General features: G+C 42.7%; 1 protein-coding gene and 1 non-coding gene across 11 annotated transcripts in view; one reads left to right on the top strand and one right to left on the bottom strand.

The window, feature by feature from the left end:
- Nhej1 (non-homologous end joining factor 1) overlaps positions 1-19,731 on the bottom strand; it is a 91,733-nt gene that overhangs the window by 45,367 nt on the left and 26,635 nt on the right. The window lies entirely within an intron of this gene.
- On the top strand, positions 18,818-18,920 carry LOC120883778 (U6 spliceosomal RNA). The gene has a single exon (XR_005725977.1). It is a non-coding gene; the product is annotated as a U6 spliceosomal RNA (small nuclear RNA).

A 19,731-nucleotide genomic window follows, 5' to 3' on the forward strand; every position in this document is an offset into this window, starting at 1 on the left:
TCCATCTGTAAGAGCTTGCTGATCCTCTCCCAGACTGAATATCGGCTGCCTGAGTTCAATATAATTCAGCAAACTACCACCACTATAGGATTTCTAGTTGAACATTGTTTGTTTTAATGATCTCCTCTTTTCTCCTGGCCAAGCTGGTAGATGGGTGTTTCAGAAAAGTCCTTAAGCAGATCATGTGCCAGGGCTGATTCTTACTTAGAATTTCTTGGTCTAACCAAGCAAAATGTCATTCCTGGGGCTTCAAACACTTTAATATTGAAGATGACTATAACATAGGTCTACAAAGGACTATGCTCATACAGGCTTGAGAAGTATAAAATGGAAACCAGAGTCTTAGAAAAATGTTTGGATGTATCTCAACAATAAGGATAAAAATCTACAGAAACTAGATAGGGCCAGAAGAGAGAAGGCACAAAAAGAGGCCCACAGACCTGGAGGACATGTCTACACACAAGCACCCATTTATTTTATATCTGAGGCCCAGATGTTGCATAAGTTTCTAATTATGTAAGAACTATGTCTGTAATCCAGAAACAACTAAATTTCCAGCATATCAGGAAGCACCCCTCCACTGTAATCTTTGAAGCCCCTAAAGAAGCAAATAAGGAAACACTGCTACTGGGTACTAGTAAGCACTACCGACTCACCAGCTCTAGGAAACAGAGACTCAACAGAGTCTTATTCAAGCCAAGGGAAAATGCTGTTAAAACATACAAAACTCCTTTGACTAATGCGAGAGGGGAAAAGAGCCTCTATAATTAACAGAAACTGTCACAGGCATTGGGGGCCTCCGATGTGTTCTATACAAACCACTTAAAAAGACCCGGTCTTCTAGGAGAAGGCTGGAGTTTGTGAGTGGGGCTCCAAGAGCTGGGGACAGCATGTCCAAAAGAATCCCACCATATTAAAAAGAGAGAGGAGAAAAAGGGAGTGGGGTGGGGGGAACTCAAACCTCAGCTTAATGTTTTTCCACCACTGGAACTAAAAAGCAAAAAAGAAGTCCAAATGCAACCAGTTTTCAATTAGGGCCTAATTAGAAAGAAAAGTGGCACTGCTATGACAGATCTGTGGGGGAAGAAATGCAGTCAATGACTTTCGTTTGGGCTGAGCCATCCACTTGAAAGCTGTAATGATTAGAGGGATAATTTATGGTGAGAGATGGTGGAGGAGAAGGGAGGAGTAGAAGAAGAGAGCCTGGGGCTGGCTGATTATGCAAGTCAAGGGCCAAACAAGATGGTCAAAAGCATGTATTGATCAACCACCATTTGCAAAGCATTATGGAGAGGGCTGCAAAGAGAAATAAAGATCACAACAGATATCACCCTGACCCAGACAGGCTTATAAACACTATCCCTGCAATAAGATGCACCACATAACAATCAGCCATTGTATACATATACACAAGTCTTCTGAGAAAATTTAACCTTAACTTCTTTTTATATACAAAGTCCACTCTGACAACTCACATGGCCTCTCTGCATTTTTCCAAGTTCTCTACTAATTTCCACACATGACACACAGATGCCTCACAAGAAAAAGATGGTATCATCAAATATAATTCCTGAATGAAGTGATCTGGATTGCCCCAGCCCTCAAAAGAAGCCAAGTCAGGCCTATGCCCTCAGGCAGGCTGAGACACTACATTGAAAGGAACCTCAAAATGGCTAGAAGGACATTTTCTACTCCCTTTATGATCCCAAAGGATTTGGGTCCATTTTCTATGTTAAACACCATAATACCAGAGAATAAGCAGAAAGGAGGTGGGGATGGGCACCCTAATATAGGACAAGAAGGAATCAGCTGGTTCCACACAGTACTTGCAATCAACAAAGCAGTTTGATTGGTAGAGGAATAGAATGCTTTCTTCCCCTTGCTCTGGGGTACCTTCTCCCTTGTTGATTTAGTTCAGGCAACTTGGAGGAGGGACAGGAAGGGCTAGGGCAAACATGTCACAGCCTGTAGTGAATAGGGCCAACAGAAAGAAGAGGCAAAGAACAGAGCTAAGGGGAAAGGAAAAGAGGAGAGGCCTCTCTTCCCATCCCACAACCTGGGCTCCATCCAACACAAAGTTAATTCCTAACCTCGGCTTCACCACCCTGCCCACTACTTACATGATTTATCCCCCTATCTGCCTGCATCGCCTTTACAAGCCTCACAGCCCTGCACACCATTATAAAAGCTGTCTGTGCTGCTAGCTCGACCTGGCCTGGCCCAGGCTCCTGCCACAGTAACCCTTCCCCACCCCTTCGTTTTACAAGCCTTCCGCCATCATGGAAATCTGAAATCCCACGAAAGAACAGTAAACATCACAGGAGAAAGAAAATATCTAGGCAGGTCACTCTGGACAGCAAATTCACAAATAGAATGATGTGTCTAAGCCAGGGATGAAGGCTTCTAGGCAACAATAGCAAGCTACCTTCTTGCCTGAGCTCAGATGGACAATAACAAAGAGATGCACACAGAGATGTGTCAGTCCTTTATGGGGCACAGCCAAGCATCCTTTGTGCCCAGGAAATTCCCAGGCTCAAGAATCAACCAGCATGTCAGGGAAAATCACAGATAAACATGGATATTGAGTTTAGAGAACCACGTGGAAATATAAAATGTTAAATAATGGAAAGAGACTAAATATTATTCAGACCACAGACTAAGAAGCAGCTCTTCTTATGGTCTCCATAGGAAGGCGGCATGGTTTAGCAGAAAGAACATGGGCTTCAGGTTTGGCTAACTGGGTCTGAAAGCTAGCTTCATCATTTATTTATTAGCTAAGTGACCTTGGGCATCTTATATTTTCTGAATCTCTTTTGTCTTTGTACTATGTGAAGATATAAAGATTAACAATAAGATTTACAGCCAGAGTGCCTAGCACTCAAAAGGTACACAAAATAGTAGCTATTTTGATAAGCTGGGGGTTAACCATCTGAAAATAGAGGTGGAATGGCAGGTCCTATTCCTTCCTTATGCAAATTCAGCCTCTTTCACAGGTTTTTCCTTTACTCTATGCAAACTTTCCTTTTGCAAACCAGATTCCACTATTTGATCTGGCCAGAGAATGAGCCAAAGGGAGTTCCTTAGGGAAGTATTCTTTCTTACTCTTGAGTAATCTGGTCCCTTCATCACTCTGAAGTCTTAAACCTAGTTCTGCTCCTGACCTTCCTCACTAGGGCCTCAATAGCTCCTCCAACTTCAGTGTAAAAAAGTCTTTTCTTTCCCTTCCTGTGCCTCCAAAAACCTGCTAGCACCCACTGGGCTCCGGTCTCCCCAAATGTCCTATCACAATAGTGCCCAAGCCAAAGGTCAAGGGCAGACATTCCCCCAATTAGCTTGGTGGAGAAGGGACATGAGGGAATTCTTAAGGGACTCTCAGAGTGCTCTGCCAGCGAGGCTGAGTGTTCCCCGGAGCTCTGCTACTCACTTGGGAGTAAGCAGGGGGAGATGGAGGTGGAGGGCGGGGGAGGGTGGGGAGGGCAGGGAGAGAAGAGAGCCTTGATTCAGGGACAGACTGAGTCCGCTACAGGCCGGGCTCCGCTGAGGTTTCTCGGGTGAAATAGGCCTCTGTGGTGGCTATGTCTGTAAAGCGGATGGAAATGCCCATAAAGCCATATCAAACCCTGTGCAGAGAAGGACAGGGATATATATAGAACCAGGAACCAAGGGGGCCACAGGGAATTCAGGCGGACAGCTCCGCCCAGCCCTTAAACCCGCCCCGGGAAGGGGAAGGGGGAGGCCCAAGGAACAAGCTCCAGGAATGAAGGTTGGAGACAGCCCGGCGCGGGTTTGGAAGGGAGTGGGGAAGTTAGGGACGTCAGGGACAATGCTGGAAGAGAGCTAATGACTAGGCTGTGGGAATCAATCAGGGTCAGGTTTGGAGTGGAGGTGCTGCTCCAGCTCCAGAATGCTGGGGAGCTTTAGCTGTCCTGAGGTGACTGACAGCCTGCCTGGGATCCCACGGTCTTGACAGGGCTCTGCTTCCTTCTCAGAACCAAACAGCCTCTGATAAAACTTATTTCCCTATCTTCCTCATCCTCCCAACCAGCACCTCCACTTTAAATTAGTCCAGGGGCTGGTTACACCACTCCTCACTCCCTTAACTCATTCCCAGCTTGCCAGAGCAATGAGTTGGGGGCAGGTAAGGAGGTGTCCCTAAATAAGGGAATTATCCCAATATGAAAACCTCTCAAAAGACAGATATAAACTCACAGAAAGGAAAATGCAGCTCACAGATTGAGCCAGAGTCTCAGAAACCATGGCATCTGGTTGAACCAGGCCCTGAAGGAGACAGTCCTACCAGGACAGAAAGTGACTGAGCTCATCTTCTGCTCTGATTTGCTAGGATCCCCCTCTCCACCAATCTTCTTGCCAAATTAGCATACTGAAGTCCACAGCTTGGTGTTGGGGCTAGAAGACCCTAAATACACCACAATTTCTTACCTGAGCAACAGCCAGGGTAGCCATTCCTCCCATCCCCAATGCAAAAGAGAATCTTTTTCTCAGTCCCAGTTCTTTTCCCCAGCCAGCACAAGTGTGTCAATGTTTTGGCGCCACCTGCTGTCCTTTCCTGACCATTGAGGAGGCCAGATCCTTGAACTGGATGGACCTCAAGTTTACCTTCCTTAATTCAGCATAAGCTCTAAGAGAATGGAATCCAAGAGAAAAGAAACCACAATTTCTACCAAAGGGAACTTTCCTAGGGAGTGCTCTGGAGAAAACCAGTGTTCTATTCTTCTCCTGTTTCCCAGCTCTGATGTCTCAGAAACCAACTAGCAGGAGGGGGGATAGTAGAGGATAGGAAAGGCAGCAGAATACAACATACACTAGTATGGCAGTATGTAAAAAAGTGGATGTGTAACTGATGTGAATCTGCAATATGTATATGGGGTAAAAATGGGAGTTCATAATCCTCTTGAACCAAATGTATGAAATATGATATGTCAAGAGCTTTGTAATGTTTTGAACAACTAATAATTTAAAAAATATGTATGGGCAAAAAAAAAAAAAGATACCAATTAGCTAGAACTTTCTCACTGGGTTATTTCTAGTATTAAAACCATTAGTTTGAGAAATTCCTTTTCCTTGCGGATTTGAGAATAGTGAATACCCAACAAGAATTTCTCTAGTTAATAGAGTCCAAATAAGTTAACTTATTTCTAAAGCACACTGTTTGGTTTTCTTGGTTTTAGGTAGAAATTCTAATTTGTACTATATGACAATGATCTAGTGTTTGTCATCACAACATTGTAATGGAAGCAGTGTCACCCAACAACTGATGACTCAGATATTTTATACTGTTCTATAATTCTGATGGCCCTCACTCTGGGTAAACATTGTAACAAACATGTGATAAGTTTTTTTGATAAATCACCTCACAGATACAAATGCTTAGTTCATTCATTTACTAAGTATTTCTGTAGCACCTTCCATGGACCATGCACATACTGAAGTAATGAATAAGACAAACAACATTTGCTCTCATGGAGGCTACATTCTATTCTAGCATCCTTCACCTGACTCATTTAGGTAATGCAGCAATTCCTCACTCATCTTAAGAGCCCCTGATGAAGCAAAGATGAAGACAAAAATATAAACAAATTTCATAAAGAGACAAAATGAAGAAATATAAGAAGAAATGTAGAATGGGGGCAATGAATGAGTGTAGTATATAAGAATTATTCCTTCAAGCTAAGTTTTTCCCCTAAAGCCCATTCCTGGACCTAAATCTAGGACCTGCATGCCAGTTTCCAAGGCCAGCTCTCCTCAGCTCTCCAGAGTTACAGGTCTTTAGTAGAAAACATGGAGAAGTGGCATTTGTTCAATACCTGGGACCAAAGGCTTCAATTATTTGCAAATATTTTCTCGAATGTCACCAAAGAAAACAGATGGGACTCTATCAAATGTATTTCCATCTTGTAGAAGAAATAAATTTCCACAGGCTGTTCTATGAGCCAGGAAAACAAAGTCAGCCTTCGAATCTTAAAGTAGCCATGCCCTCTTCTGATCTTACTCTCCAACTGTTCCCAAGTGGGACCATGCTACATTGGTTACCACAAAATCTTAAAGAATTATAAAAAAGAAGGTTCCAAAGTTTCTCTGATAACAGAAACTTTTTTTTTAGGCAGGTTAAAAAAAATCCTTCCCTTTACTTCAACCCCATTCTTATTGTTACAATTCAAATTTATCCCTTCTTGAGCTATTTTGAATGAAATGCCAAAAAACTATTGACCATATTACATGTGCTAATTTTTCATGAGCTACCATCCAATCTATTGTCTGAATGAAATAATTTTATTGCTTTGGGGTTTTTCTTTTCTTACTGTATGTCCATTCTTTTTATTATTGTTCTTATTTTCCTTTGGGCACTAAGTCCTCCATGCATCTTTCAAACAGAATACCAAAATTCTAAAAGCCCAACTAATGCTAAATACAATTGGTCTAGGATCCATATGCTATTTCTTTAATTATATAGTATCCAGACTATACCAAAGATTATCACAGTTGGGTGCCCTTACTAGTGAAATCTTTCAGGAAAGAGAAAGAGAGAGCGAGAGAGCAAGAGAGCGAGAGATGGAGAGAGCGAGAGAGAGAGAGAGAGAGAGAGAGAGAGAGAGAGAAAGAGAGAGAGGTGGGGGGGAGCAGAAAGGAAGGAAGAAAGGCAGGCAGACAATATTTCCCACCTAAGGAATAGAAGTGTACTTTATAGGAAAGAAGTTCTATTAAACAAGGTCTGAGAATAGCTAAAGTATCTGACAAAGGTAGCAGCAACCACAGCTGATAAGCAGGGAGCCCGAGATATGGGCTCAATGACTTGCTGAGGATCACAAAAGAAGTCACAGAAACTTTTACTTCCTTTCCTTAGATTCCCCGACCTCAAAAGAACTGCCTGGGACTCTTTCACTAATTTCCCCACAGAGAATGAGTTCCTCATTTGCCCCTATTAGGCCCTGTGTGTTTTCTTTATGCGGCATTCTTCTTTGGATAGACACCTGTCTGGCTTCCTTTCTGAGCCACATGGAGGGCAAGGGTCATGTCAGGCATCTTTGTATCTCCAGCACTCAACAAGTACTTAAAAATGGTAGCTTCCTATCCTCTACTACCTGTGCAAGAATCTAACCCAATAAATGCTGGATAAGGACGACACATAACAGCAGACATCCAGCATGACTGCACTAAGCTGTCAGACCAGTTTGGGATATTGGCAAGAAAACTTTCTGTTGGCCCAGACGTTTACTCTTAAGGTTTCCCTCCTCCTCAAGAGACTCCAGGAAATAGGGTTAGTTTTAAAGTTCAAGAAACTCCAATCATCCCTGTTTTCTCCAGGCTGAGGGACTGAAGGAAGACTGCAGATACCTCATGAATATTGATGAGTCCCTGTGGTCACATGAATATTAACAACACCCTGTGGCTTTCGGGAATAGCAGCCTAGCTAGAAGGTCTAATATTAACCTTGGCTGGGCCCAAAAGGTAGGAAGACCATATGCCCATACATTCCCATGGGGAGTAACGAGTGGACAGCAGAGGCCAGTGCAGGGATCTGCTATTTTTTGGCCCCTATGCAAACATGGGCACGTGGGCAGTTAAGCAAAGACTAAACATTGTGCCCCATGTCCCTGGCACTGGGGGCTCTCTGTTGGATGCTACCAGGGCAGGAATCCTCAATTCTCAAGCCTTGCAAAAGTTGGGATGTACAAACAAATTCATGTGCAATTCCAAAAAACACCAGTAGGGCTCTACTGACCTAGTTCAATTGCTGTATCAGAGAAGCAAGAAGTCCAACCAGAATCAAATCATAACACTGAATCAGGCAAAAAAAATATATATATATATACATATATATATATATATATATATACATATATATTGAAGGTCACATGTTAATAATAGTGAAAGATCTATAAATGGTGTAGTTTCTAGCCATGAGACTAGCAGACACAGGGAGTAATGACAGGTTTAAAAAGAAAGATGTTCTAGGGTTAAAGCAGTAAGAGATAGAAAGTACCAATTTCTATTTGTACCTATGGCTGCAGGTGTAGTTCCGTGATAGAGCTCTTGCCTGGCATGTGGGAGGCATGAGGCTTTGGGTTTGATCCTTAGCATCAAAATAGATAGACAGAAAGACAGATAAATAGAATGTATAATATATAAATAATATATATACACAGATATATCTTTTAACATCTACAGACTTTAAACCCAAGAGACATCAGAAAGAATGATCACTATTATTTTAAAAAACAAAAAAAGTAATACTGTGAATCAGAATCAACCGAAGAAATCCATATACCACTAGCCTTGAGTATAAGTTTAAAATCTACTTCTGTGCCATATGACAGTGCTGATAAAAGGAAAGGCAGGGTAAGGTTCCCATGCAGTGGTCAGAATTAATGCTAATAACGAGATTACTGCTATACTCACACCAGGACAAACTACTCTTAAAATTAGAAAAGTGCCTCTTCATTCCTCTAACCCATCCTACTTCAAGGCCTTGACCTTTTAGCTCTGCCTGAAAAGCTGATCCAGCCCCCTTCATGCACACTCTGGAGGAACAGAGACGCCTGTGGACCTCGCCCAAGCTGAGGTGGTAAGAGGCCACACCTAGGAAGAGGGTGGGGGCTACTCACGGGAGCTGTGTTCTGTCACACAATTACCATATTATGTGGCTCTAATAAAAAGAAATACTTGAAGTTTTACTAGTGCCATATAATAAAGTATTTATAGAATCTGAGGGGGTGGGCATAGAATGGGGGAGGGAAAGAGGAAGAATCAGAATTGTTAGCAATAGCCTGGCAACAACTTGACTGCAGAGCTTTCAGCCTGGCACAGCCCGCTACTCTTATTAGCCTGGTCCAAGGTGGCTTAAGTTCACTCCTCTACAATAGTATGTCTCTAATTTCTTCCTGGCTAAGCAAGAGTGAGATGAGAAACTTGGAGGAATAGGCAGGAGAAACTCGGAATGCCAGCAAAACAGTGGGCCTGAGCCTCCAAAGGCTGGGAAGCAGAGTAAAGGGGCATCCACTGAATGAGCAGAATGTCTGCTTTCAAAGGTTCCATTCTGGAGTTAAACTTCTAGCTCACACCATCCAGCACAGCTGACCATTTCTAAATCTGCCAGGGTTTTCCATCGTTGCACAGCCCCTTCCACACACCTCTCACACTCTCCACTCACCACCCCACACCTACTCCAACCCACAGCACACGCCCATGGCCCCTCCCTACACACAGTCCCAGCCACAATGCACACACACAACACACTCTTCACAACACACTCCTTCCAAAGAGCATGGGACGCCCGCCTTTCCTGGGCATCATCCCAACAGTAGACATATGAGATAAAAACATTTTCTGCATCTACAACCCTCTTTAACATTTCAAATTTTTCTAGTACCCAAAAAATCTCCCCAAAGAGAAAGAGAGAAGTGAGGGCTGTGGCATTATTACAGAGGAGACTATAAACAGAACAAATATAGAGCTGCTTTATTACAAGGCAGTGTGGGGTTGGTGGCTGGCTGATTACAGGGACACTCCCCAGAACTCTCTGCAGTCTCAGACCTCAATAAAGGCAAGACTATGACTGTGTTCAACTGAGGGGCAACTGGATCCAGGGCACCCTAGAATCCCTTCAGATTCCAGTCCAGGATGTGATACCTGCCTTAGTTGAAGATAAGGAAAAAAGCAAACACAATCTAAGAATGACCTGCTTGGCAAAGAGCACCAGGCCATCTTCTCAAAGGCAAACAATTAATGTGCCTTGGGTTTCTTAAAATCAAAGGCTTCCAAATTTCATCCAGAAGAGAAAAAAAGCCTAGATAAATCAAGAACACATTGATAGATTTAAAACCTGTCTACATCGGGGACAGTGTAGAGAAAGGTGAAAGAATGGATTAGAAGTCAGAAAGGGAAGTAACGCAGTTTGAATGACTAAAGCAACCCTTGTTACGCATAAAATCATAGAAGGAAAGAATGGGAAATCCACAAGTCCTCTCTCTCTTCTGGGCTCTGGGCACACGGCGTCCCTTCCTGGGTGACTCACAGTGGGATCACCTTCACCCCCTGCTTCATGTGGTGAGGCCCTCTTTATAGGGAGACACACCACGAGCCTTCTCCTCCTCCACGCCTGCGAGCCAGATCCATTGCGTCACTGACCTCTACACATGCTCACTCCCTCCTCTTTCCAGCAGCCACCACACAAGGGATCTTGTCTTGTGGTCCCTGCAATCCTTTCATCTGGGCTCCAAACCCACTGTCACCTTGGCCCTGAATCACTCCCCAAGAGACACAGGGAAAACAGAACTGGACAAGAGTGTCTGGGTCTTGTATGGCTAGAATTTACTGATCCTTGCTGGTGAGAGAACCAGGGCCATGCTCTCTCTCCTCAGCCCAAAGAAAGGGCACAGGAATAATTTTGAACCTGGCTCTGTGGCCAGCCCTGCCTACAGACTAGGCTTCTAAATTGGGCGATACCCATTCACCATGGCTCCCAAGAGCTGAGGGACAAAAAGGACCAAGAGGTAGCCCTACATGTTCTAGCTCCTCACCTTGCTTGTTGGATGGCTGATGAATTGTGAGAGGTACAAGAGAGTCAGCAAGAGACTCCCACCCCCCACCCCCCACCCCCGGTTCTGTCCTCATCCCTCTTGGCTAGTCTGTTCTCAGGGCAGCCCCAAGGAAAACATCAGGCTGCTGAAAATGTCAGTCCCTCTCAGATCTTTCTCCAGGACGGAGGATTCCCTCCAACTCTGTCTCAGCTCATTTCCATGTTGCGTGGTTCTAACAGTTTTCTTTGACCTTCTATGTGGGGATAATCCACCTTGGTGTTTGGCCATTTTTCTCTAATTTTAGAACCTGCATTTTAATGGCAGATTTAAGATGAGTTACAGGACTGTTTTCTTACTCCCTACATTTTCTTCATTCTCAAACACATTTTATTAGAACAGAGTCTCAAACACAGTGTGGGAAAGTGGGGAAAGCTCTGTACTAGAAAGTCAAAGACGAGGTTCTGGTTTCCACTACAATTACTTTTGGAATTCGGGATCAATTTCTTTGAGCCAATCTATCACATCTCCTCAGTCTTAAGTGGCCCTAAGGGGCTTAAAAAAAAAAAAAACAATAACTTTGTTCTTTATTTTTTTTAATCACTGTTATTGTTGTTGTTGTTGTTAGGTACAAGGGATTGAACCCAGGGGCACTTTATACCACTGAGTCATATCCCCAGCCCTTCTTATATTTTATTTAGAGTCTCACTAAGTTGCTTAGAGCATAGCTAAGTTGCTGAGGCTGGCTTTGAACTCACGACTCTCCTGCCTCAGCCTCCTGAGCTGCTGGGATTACAGGTATGGCCACCATGCCTGTGTATTTTTAGTATTTTTTTCTGGGTAGACGGTCAATAAAATTGTGTTGCCTTTTGCTCAATGAAGCCTGCCTACCTCGCCAGGTAGCTATACAGTCCAATCAAATCATAAAGGCTAAAGTCCTCTGCAGAATACATAGCAGCACAAAACTATACTAAGTGCTTCCCATGCAGGAAAAAAGTTGAACAACATACAATGTTCCTACTCTTGGGGAACTTGCCATCTAAGGGGGGGTGGTACAGAAAAGTCAGTAATTATAGTACAGCATTGAGATAGCCTACAACTGAGCTTAGTAACACATGAGAAGGACAACTAAACTGAACTCAGAGTGTGTGTGTATGGGAGGGGTGGCCAAGTAGAAGCATGGGAAATAAAGTTGGAGATCTGAGTAGAGGTCGGATCATAAAGGGCCTTGATGGTTTGATTAGGGAGTTTAGACTTTATCCTAAGGGCAATAGGAAGCCACCCAACAGTTTTAAGCAAGGACATATGACCAAATTTACTTTGATCAGTAGTTTCCATCTGGTTTCCTTTCCTGATTGCATATCTCTGGGGTTAGTGGAGCATTAGAAAAAAAGCAGAGGTTCAGGCTGGGCCTAGATATTTTTTTTCTTCCTATTCTTTAACATTTTGGTTTACTTCTCTCTCTCTTTCTGTCCCCCACCCTATGCTCTCTCTCTCTCTGTCTACCCCCACCCGCCTCTCTCTCTGTCACAAGCACACACAACAGAAAACCTTTGATTGTATGGCTCATCTTTCCAACCAGTTGTCCTATTGACCCAGGCTTTTAGCCTTTCTTGACTATTTCCCCATTATCACCACCCTCCAAATAGGGCTGTCAAGTAACCCTGCCAATAATCCACATTTCTAATCCAAGGTTCATTTCTTATCTCCCTCTTGAATTCCACAACTCTGCCAGTATTTACTTTTCTCCACCATCCTAGATCTCTCAACCTCTAGAAACAATTTGGTGGCCTCCTAACAGAAGATTAAGATAAAGCTGACCAAACATAATCAATCTGCATAAGAAAGACCCCAGAGGCCTAAAGATGTAGATCAGTGGTAGAGCTGCTTGTTCATCATGCAAGTGGCCCTGGGTTCAAGCCTTAGCACTGGGGAGAAAATGAAAAAAAAGGAAGATCTCATATCTAGATGATAATACAAACAAGAAAGTGAACTATATGAAAGCATCCACTCCTTTTCTTTTTTCCATGCCTCACTAAGTCTTCTAGAGTGTAGTTTAAGGTCTAGAATCAATACCCCACAGGAAAATCAGCATAGTCATTAACTTTACCTCTTGACCCTCACACCATACCTTCTAATCACACAACCTTGGCACTGGGAAAGAAATCATATTTATTTTATTTTTCTGGAACTGGGGACAGAACCTAGGGATGCTCTACCACTAAGCTATATTCCCAGTCCCTTTTTTTGGTTTCTATTTGTTTGTTTATTTTTGATACCAGTGATTGAACTCAGGGGCACTCTGAGCCACATCCCCAGCCCTATTTTGTATTTTATTTAGACATAGGGTCTCACTGAGTTGCTTAGCACCTTGCTTTTGCTGAGGCTGGCTTTAAACTCGCCATTCTCCTGCCTTAGCCTTCTGAGCTGCCGAGATTATAGGCATGAGCCACCATGCCCAGCTGTTTTTATTTTTGCCAAGACTGACCTTGAACTTGCAATCCTCTTGCCTCAGCTTCCCAAGTTGCTACAATAACAGGCATATGCCACCACATCATGCTAGGGGAAGAAACTTTAGTCCAATTTTCCACCTCACTGTCAGTGCTCTTATACTAGTATGAGAATCAATGTTTCTTGCTGCCTGAAATCCCCTTAAGAATTCCTTTTTCTATTCATCCCCACTGAAGAGATTTAGGGTAAAACCACTAGATCTACTAGGGACTAGCTCAACTAGTTAGTTTTAAAGTTCTAGAACAGGGGCTGGGGATGTGGCTCAAGCAGTAGCGCGCTTGCCTGGCATGCGTGCGGCCCAGGTTCGATCCTCAGCACCACATACAAACAAAGATGTTGTGTTTGTCGAAAACTAAAGGATAAATATTGGGATTCTCTCTCTCTCTCTCTCTCTAAAAAAAAAAAAAAAGTTCTAGAACAATTCTTTTCAAAGTGCATCAGAAACCAGCCACTGTGACACATGCCTTTAACACTATCTGCTCAGGAGACTGAGGCAGGAGGATAGTAAGTTCGAAGTTGGTTTGGGCAAAAATAGCAAGGTCCCATCTCAAAAAACAAAATAAAAAAGCTCACAGGCAAAGTATGCTCAAAGAACTGGTGCTGGTCCATGAACTCTTTGCAATGAGCCCATGATGACACACTTATAGAAACTGAGTGTAAGCACTTGAAAACTTAGTAACCTCGTATTGTCAGGACACCCAAAGTTCAGAGGACTCACCCCAATGAACAAGGTACAAAAACGTTTTATTGCTAAATGTATACAGTAAATCACCATGGTAAATAACCATGCTGCACATTGTATACATGTATACATGTATACAGTAAATAACCATGCTGCACATTGGTTATACATAGTAAGATCGTGTGTCAGATACTTTGAAAAATACTGTTTCAGAAGATTTCCATGTGAAAAGAAACCAGTGGGTCCTGGGGTAGGCTAGCTCTTCTCTTTTCCTACTTCTGGGTTCAATGAAGAGTGAATGTGCTGCCTAAGGATGAGGAACAGGAAGCTGCTCCCGCTACTTCACTGGCTATATGGGGTGAAGAGGAGGGCAGGAGTTAGCGGCCAGGTTATCAGGCAGTAACAAACTCAGCATCCAAGCACGCGACTTCCAGCAATGCAAGGAGCTTCCTTTGTTTTGGGAAAACAAGAGCTGCAAGAAGCTTCTCCTTGACACGTTCTTGCCTGGCCTCGGGAGGAGCCCAACCACCCCTGACACACAAACAGGACAGTCTCAGCCAATGACAGACAAACCAGTACCCTGACCACAGCCCCTGTTTGCTTTTCCTTTTCCACCACTTCCTCAGTTGGAGGGCCACTGTGGGGCCATAGGTAGCTGCCAGCCTAGGTCACATTAAAAAACTTCACCCCCAGTGACCTAGTACTATCCATATAACTCTTCTACTGCTCTTCGAGCCTATATTCTCTCCCCAATATGGACTTTTGGTCTGAGGCCAAGGACTTCTGGATCCTACTCTGAAGTTGTATGTAAGGCTAAGCCTTAGAGTACCACTCTGACAAAGACCATGGTATACTCTAGCAAACTAAACCCAAGATTAGCATCTATTCCAACACCCAAGAAGGACAATATTTGAGGTTTCACCAGAATATTCTAAACTTACATTTTTCTGTTACCCAAAGAATCACTTGATTACATTAAATCCTTATTTTCCAAATCTAGTTATCACCACAAGTAAAATATATAAAACAATGAACCTCTTCATGATACAGAATGTCAAAACAGAACTTCCAAAGAGTTATCTAGGGAGCTTGGGACAAAAGATAAAAAAAAAAAAAAAAATACAATGACACCAGAACACTTACTCCTGAGGTACACAGTAAGAGTCTCAACCTAGACCAATGACTGCAGAACATTTTCTCCAAAAGCTCTGAGAAGCAGGGTTAGCACATCAAGAGCCTTGGAGACCAGCAAACCTTCCTCCCTCTCTGATTTATCAAGGAAGCTTACTTTTTACCCTGAGGGCCCAGGAACCCAAGTTTCTATGAAGACTCATTTGTCCAGTAAGGGGCGGGGGCGGGATTCCCCCCCACCCCAACTCTGGGCTTCCTTCGTGCCAAAGAAGGAGGAAACAGAATAAGCAAAATAAAATTCATAAAGCGAAGCAGTAATTATGGTGTGGTCAACAAGAGGCTGCTCCTCAGGCCCATCATTATGTGGCTAAATTTAACGCCCTGCGCGGCCAGGGGAGCTGTGCACCCAGGGCACGGTGTGTCCACACAGACGCCAGCTCCGCCACCTTCACCCGCTTGACAGCCACCAGGGCTGCCAGAAAGCAGGTCACAATTTTTTTTATAGTCTGTTTACCAAGATGCTGTTTTTACTGCCGAGGTTTCTCTCATTTTATCTCTTTTTCCCTTTTCCCCAAACAGACTGGCCTGTATTTTCTGTCCCTTTTTTTTTTCTTTCTCCCTCTCTCAGTACTATTTTCAGAACTCTAATTTTATATGGTATGTCCCTTTTTTTTTTTTTTGGTAAATATTTGCCATAACTAAGCCAGGCACATCCAGTTTAAAAGGCTCCATCCCACAAAACATGAGGCCTTTAATGATATGCATCTCATTAGCTTGCCCCATGAAAGGAGGTATAGAAAAAAAAAGCAACTTACAGACTCTCTCACTTTTTATATCTAGAAAAACCTATATTTATATATAAGGACAACCTAAAACCCGGCATTCTGAGCCCCAATACAAGGCTAGTACAATGGTCATTTGATGAAGCATCTAGGCCCTAGAAGTAGTTCAGGAAAGATGGGCTCTCAGTCTGTTTGTCATTGCTGGTCCATACAGGTGATTCTGAACAGGTCAGTGCAGGAAGATCCTCAGACTCTGAGGTACTAGGGCTTTCTAGATGAGGCAAACAAACTCTGGGGAATCCTCTCTTCTAAATTTCCCAAAATGGCATGGAGAGTTCTCTCTTTCTCTGGCCAATAAAATTAAAGAAAGGAAACTGAGTTAAGAGAGTGCTCAGAGATCACCTCCAAGTTGGAACCTCTACACCTACATACAACCCAAAGGGCTTCTCCAGGCAGGCAAAGCCCCAACACTGAAGGCAGGATTTCCTACTATATGTGTTAAGTTCGATGAAAGGAGGTCTGGAGTCAAATCTGCTTAGTGCACTGAACAAAGGGCACAGCATCCAGTAAGCAAACTCCAAATACTTGCTGTGATGCTTTTAAGCCCATATTAATACTCTCAGATGGTGTTAGGGGAGCTCTAGCACATAGTGCCTTCAATAAGAAATATAGGGAGAGGGGCTATGGTTGTGGCTTAGTGGTAGAGCGTGCGCCTAGCATGTGCAAAGCCTTGGGTTCAATCCTCAGCACCACATAAAAATAAAATAAAGATATTGTGTCCAACTACAACTAAAAAAAATCTTTAAAAAAAAAAAAAAAGAAAGAAAGAAATACAGGGAGAGCCATGCATGGCAGCACACACCTGTAGTCCCAACTACTCAGAAGGATGGGGCAGGGGGATTTTTTGAGCCCAGGATTTCAAAGGCCAGACCAGGGAACAGAGTAAGACCCCATCTCTTTGAAGGAAAATATATTTGGGAGAAAGGAAAGAGACACGAATTGAAAGACTCTGCCTGGCTGTTCAGGCAGCTTCTCTTGAGGAGTCTATGCTCTATAGGGGTCACCTAAGGCCTAGTGTGTCTAACTTGGTTTTCATTAGTTTATTTAAGGATGATCAGACTCTAGAGAAGTGAGTGATACCTACTAAAAACCACGAGAGGCAGGGTGCCTAAAATCCCAGCAACTTAGGAGGGCTGAGGCAGCAGGATCATAAGTTCAAGGCCAGCCTGAGCAATTTATTGAGATCCTGTCTCAAAATTTTTTTAAAAAGTATTTATTATTATTTTTTTAGTTTTCGGTGGACACAACATCTTTGTTTGTATGTGGTGCTGAGGATCGAACCCCGGGCTGCACTTATGCCAGACGAGCGCGCCACCGCTTGAGCCACATCCCCAGCCCCCCCGTCTCAAAATTTAAAAATAAATAAAAGGGCTGGGGATGTAGCTCAATAATAGAGCATCTCTGGGTTCAATTCCCTTACAATGTGGGGGGTTATGCCCTTCCAGTGACTGAAATATCTTTTTTTTTTTTTTTTCAGTAATAAGGATGGAACTCAGGGCCTTGTACATGCTAAGCAAACACTCTACCATTGATCCACACCCCCAGCCCTTTTTAGTTTATTTTGAGACAGGGTCTCACTAAGTCACCCAGGCTGGCCTCAAACTTGTAATCCTCCTGTCTCAGTTTACTCAGCAGCTGGGATTACAGGTGTGTGCCACCACATCCAGCCTGAAATATCTTTAGCTGCTTTTTCCAGGGAAGTTAAATAAACACATTAGCACTATTTGTTAAACACAGAAAAAGGGTGAAAAAAAAAAAAGACAAATGTTTGTATGGAGAGTTTGTGTACACTGTACAAGGTAGACAAGTATCTTGTTTTCCTATATCATTACTTTGGGATATTCTAGACACATTAAAAATTTGTTATTGTTCCTCTGTTAATGTATTCCTCAGAAATCATGAATTAATACACAATAATTTTTTTAAATTGCTTATAAGTGCAGAGAGGTACACAAGTGGATTAGGAGAGGAGGCAGTACTTAGGGCAGGTTCTCTAGCCTTGGATCACTTCCTCTTTTAATTATGTTAGGCCTTAACACTACATACACCTTGGTCTCAGACCTGCCTACCTCCCACATAAAGTTCAAGCGTAGCCATGTAACATTCGGCAAGGCAGTAGGACATGACAGAAATATGCTGGATCCAAAGTTCAAAGCCCTGGGCCCTGCTGCTAACTTCTAAAACTGTTTGTCTACACTACAGTTCTCTTACCTTTGTAGACCTTCATTCACAAATTGGCTTGATAAATCTTTAAACTAAAAAAGTCTCATACAGCTCATAAAATTCTATGACTGTAAAGTTCTGTATGAGATATTTTAGATGTCACAATTTCCCTCATTGAGGTATTTGCCTAGACCCTTGAGATTTGTAAGACACACACACACACACAATGTGCCACTCAATGAGTTACTTCTGTACATAGCTAATTCCATCAATCTTAGATTTATTGTCGCTTACTTCAGTATGAATGGTTAGCCTACACTGGAGGAATACTCTGCTTGAGGCTGACATTTCCTTATGACCTCACTAAATTCAGCAATTTCACTTTGCTCTGCCCCCCAAATCCTGCAGCTTCCACCAGCTGCTCCTTTTTCAAACCAAGCTATATTATCATGCTACCATCTCAAGGTATCATCACTTTCCTAGTTTTACCCACATCACTCTGAAGGGATTCTTCAGAATAAAATAGTCTAAGAGGATAATGTACAGCATCAGAATTGCTCAAACTTTATTTTTTTAGACCAGATTTAATTTTTATTAGAATTGTTCAAGCTTTAAGCATAAGACTAACAGAAGCCAAAGAGCTTTTGAAGGATTCCCTCAAACCACTACACCTATGGAGAGTCCCAAGGCATAACTGTATAAAATACCTAGTTGTGACTTTTCCATTGACAGCCATTCACCACACAAAATCCTCCAAACTCTTAGCTCAAGACTCACCTCTTCCAGCAATACCTTATCCTAAGTATCCTGGTATGAATCCCAGATCCCATCCAATGAGTCTGTTTCTTCTTCCTCTCCCGGGACAGACAGACACACACACACAGAGACACACACACACACACACACACACACACAGAGTATTTAGGATATTCTTCTTGTGCTTGCATTTTTGTGCTTGCGTTGGCAGACATATACTAAAATTGGAATGATACAGAGAGAGTAGGATGGCTCCTGCACAAGGATGGCACATAAATTCATGAAGTGTTCCATATTAAAAAAAAAAAAAAAAGAATATTCTTTAGATATCAGGGATTGAACCCAGGGGTACTTAACCACTGAGCTACATCCCCATCTCTTTTTATGCTTTATTTTGAGACAGAGTCACGCTAAGTTGCTTAGGGCCTTGCTAAATTGCCGAGGCTGGCTTTGAACCTGCCATCCTTCTGCCTTAGCCTCCCCCAATGAAAGATTACGGCGAGTGCCACCATGCCCGGCAAGAATATTCTTATCGATATTTAAATTCTAGTGGTCTAATCTCCCTCAAAAGTCCATCTTTTAAGGGTAAAAAAAAATGTTTTAACTTTTCAATGGTGTCTAATAAGTTCTGACCACATAGAGTTTAAACTTCTAAATAGAAACCATTTTTATAATATTTTCAATGGTGTCTAATAAGTACTGTCCACATAGAGTATAAACTTCTAAATAGAAAAGCAAATAGATCTTCCACACAGAATTAAAAATACTCTTTCTGGACCTTCTGGCAATTTCTCCCTTGAAAATTCCCTAAAAGGAGATGAGGATGCCCATGAATCCTGCAGTTTCATTCCCTAAACCCTGGACAGCTAAGCTGCCAACCTAAAGGACTCAGTCTCTATAGAACATTCTTTTCAAAGTGGTGCACTAGTCAAAATAAACATCATCCATGAGTGAAGAATATGAGAGAGACTACTTTAGGTCTTGAGATATACAGGTAAACTTATAAAGCCATGTGACACTTAAAGGTACGTTGATACTTTCATTTTCTTTTTCCATTTCTATAATTAGAGACAATATGCACCAATGTGAGAGAATCCCTGAATGCCAGGCA

Source organism: Ictidomys tridecemlineatus, chromosome 7, assembly GCF_052094955.1.
Source record: "Ictidomys tridecemlineatus isolate mIctTri1 chromosome 7, mIctTri1.hap1, whole genome shotgun sequence".
Taxonomy (NCBI): Eukaryota; Metazoa; Chordata; class Mammalia; order Rodentia; family Sciuridae; genus Ictidomys; species Ictidomys tridecemlineatus.